General features: G+C 36.5%; 1 non-coding gene across 1 annotated transcript; it reads left to right on the top strand.

Annotated features, from left to right (window-relative positions):
* Window positions 1-349: 349 nt before the first annotated feature.
* Window positions 350-482, top strand: LOC125996927 (small nucleolar RNA SNORA51). The gene has a single exon (XR_007491586.1). It is a non-coding gene; the product is annotated as a small nucleolar RNA SNORA51 (small nucleolar RNA).
* Window positions 483-3,229: the final 2,747 nt, after the last annotated feature.

Here is a 3,229-nt window from a genome sequence, read left to right as displayed (position 1 = left end):
TAAGTCAGTGGGAGAGAGATAAACACAGAATGGTCCCATTCATCTATGGGTTTTGAGAAAAATGAAAAACATTTTTGTAATGATTCTCAGAGACAAAATAGAGGAGAAATGGAGGGTCCAGCTCCTGACATGAAGCTCACCACAGGTATCGTTTAGTGCAGTCACAGGAATAATTACACTGAGAACTATCATAACACAATGTGACTGAATGAGGGAAGTAGAAAGCCCGTCTAGAGTAGCGGCTGGTGTGGGGTGAGGAGGAAGGACAGTTGGGATATTGGTCATGGGAATGTTGCACTGGTGAAGGATATATATATTTATTACAAAATTAAAAAAAAAGCAAAGATAAGGCCTCCCAATTCTTACCACAGGCTGTGTTCTTTGCACTAAATGTATAGAAAGAGGAGGTACAGTAAATGCACCACATATACACCTCAACCCAGGACCTTTGCCTGGTTTGTATTGTGAATTGGAGGACCAAAAAAAAATTCTTTTAAAAGAGTTACTTAGAGCCAAAAATATGAATGTCATTGAATCCCAGTCAGGAAGTTAGACTTTTTTGTAGTATACAATGGAAAATCATCAGATTTCAAAGCTAGTGGGGCTGGTAATAAAGGACAGCAGGTAAAGTACTTGCCTTGCAACACTATCAACCTGGGTTTAATCCCTCAAATACCACCTCAGAAGAGTCAGGAGTAAATTCTAAGCACAATTGAATGTGGTCCCAAAATGCTAGAGATGTAACTGGAGCCCAGGCTCCAAAAAGGGGATCTGGTGAGAGGAACTAGTGAGAGGTGGGTTTGGAAGCAAGTGTTGCTGCAGGAAATAATCCACACAGTACAAAGGTACAAGAATGGGTTCAGGAAATCCAACACTCAAGCCAGGAATCACACCACACCAATGTTTCTGTTCTTAAGAAGCAAAGCAGCTTAGTGGAAGAAGACCAAAGAATGAACCAATCATTTGTTTATTTAAAAGGAGCAATACTGGAGCCGGTGAGGTGGCGCTAGAGGTAAGGTGTCTGCCTTGCAAGTGCTAGCTATGGAAGGACCGCGGTTCGATTCCCCCGGCGTCCCATATGGTCCCTCCAAGCCAGGGGCGATTTCTGAGCACTTAGTCAGGAGTAACCCCTGAGCATCAAATGGGTATGGCCCCCAAAACAAAACAAACAGACAAAGAATCTAAAAGGAGCAATACTTACTATTCAGGAAATATTTTCAGGGTTATGTAAAGATAGTACAGTGGGTAAGTTGCTTGTCTTGTTGGAACTGAACTAAGTTTAGTCCCTGACATAATTGTGGTCCCCTGAGCATTGCCCAGAATGATCCCTGACACAGGACCAGGAGTAAGATCTGAAAAAAGCAGGATTTATATGCATCTCCTTCACAAAACAAACAAAGCTGTTTCTTTACAGAGCCACTAGTAATATATCTTGAGAATTTTAACAAATGTTTATGTGTACTCTGGTAACATAAACTTTTTTTATTACATTAATTCCCAAAGTGGTTTCATAGGACATGATCTCTTTACAAGGTTTTATGAGCACAGAACTCCATGGTAAAATATATTTGGGAAATAGAAAGTCCTTCCACTCTAGAAGAAATTCATTGCACACATACAGAATAAAAAAATGAAACAAGACACAATTTTGCCAGTATTGATGCCATTTTGACTTCAAATGGCTCCTCTTGAAACAGGAACAAAACAAATAAGTCTTCAAATTTCCGGAACTTTGTATGTAATATTTTAACCTTAAGTTTATGTTTTCCTATATTAATTTTGGGATTTATTTGATATTTCTGATGGTACCACATGTAGAGGCAGATAAATGTTTTGGGGACTTGAAGTATCTAATATTTTATACTTTCTTGGTAAGAAAAAGACACAAATTTTTCTCATTTTCACAGATTTTATATCTACCAGAGGAAACCAATAATACTGTTAGTGACTACCCAGAGTCTCAGAAGGATTTATTTAAGAAAGGGCAGTGAAATGAGTCATGTAACAAATTGATATCATTTGACAAGGAAAATGACATTATTATTTAATATAATTGTTTCGATCCTATTACTTCTAGTTCTGCAACCTGCATGAAATTAACTCTCTATATTAATGATAACAGAACTAGCAAATAAAATATGTAGGACAACTAGTTAGATTTCAGATAAATAACATTTTAAAAGTGTAAATAGTGGCCCCATCCTAGTGAGATCTGGCTAAGCCACCAACCTCAGGGACCTTTCATTATTCTACTCCGCCCAGTCTAAGGACTGGTGGAAATTTGGTGCCAGAATGCCCTCACAGAATCCTTGTAACTAAGTGGGAGGGACTAAATCTAAACCTGCCTATCCCACTGAAATATTATTACATAGGAATGGAAATAGAATAACAGAGGCATAAGTAGCAGCCTATTAGTACAATGTAAAATAATGTATAAGATCAATACATAGGTAATCAGTAATCTAAAGCTTCTTGTCAGTATCCAAAACATTATAAGAAATTCTGGACAAACAAAGGAATTAAACTACATCAACAGATGGCGATAGTCCAAACAAGTTCTCAAGCTCATCAAAATTATTGACCTTGCTCTAGGTGGACTTCAGCTCAACACTGAAATTCAAGTCACTAAGAGAAAAATGGATTCATAGTATGAATAAATCCATACAAATGAAATCGAAGTAGCTAAAGGAAATAATAGCAAGCCATTGTAACAGAATTCTGAATATAGAGAACCATATCAGCAATTTCAAAGACAATATACAAGCAAGCAACAGCAATGAAGTGAAAAATGCAAAGAGAAGTAAAAGAATGGTAAACAAATAAAGTAAGATACTTAATGGATGTTAGCAAGAGGAAAAATCTCCAAAATCTAGAAATATCAGGAGAGCAAAAAGAAAGGTGGAAGAATGAATAGTGTAGGAAATAGCTTAGGACTATCTCATCTCTGGAGAAATAAATTCTCTACATATGTAAAAAGCCCAAGGAGTATCAAATAAAATATAAACTTAAACAAAGCAACACCATGACATATTACAATAAAAATGGAAAAAAGCAGTGACTGTGAGAGTGAGAAAAAGAGAGAAGGTACTTAAAGCATTAAAAAAGATATGAAATTAATACAGAGGATCTCTCTGATTTTGCTCCATCAAAAAGCATAGAGTGGCTAGATGTATCATAAAACAAACAATCTATTTATTGTTTACAGAAAATCATACCTAAATTCACAGAA

Source organism: Suncus etruscus, chromosome 18 (assembly GCF_024139225.1).
Source record: "Suncus etruscus isolate mSunEtr1 chromosome 18, mSunEtr1.pri.cur, whole genome shotgun sequence".
NCBI lineage: Eukaryota > Metazoa > Chordata > Mammalia > Eulipotyphla > Soricidae > Suncus > Suncus etruscus.
Note: the sequence above shows the minus strand (reverse complement) of the source record. Positions and strands in the feature narration are given on the sequence as shown.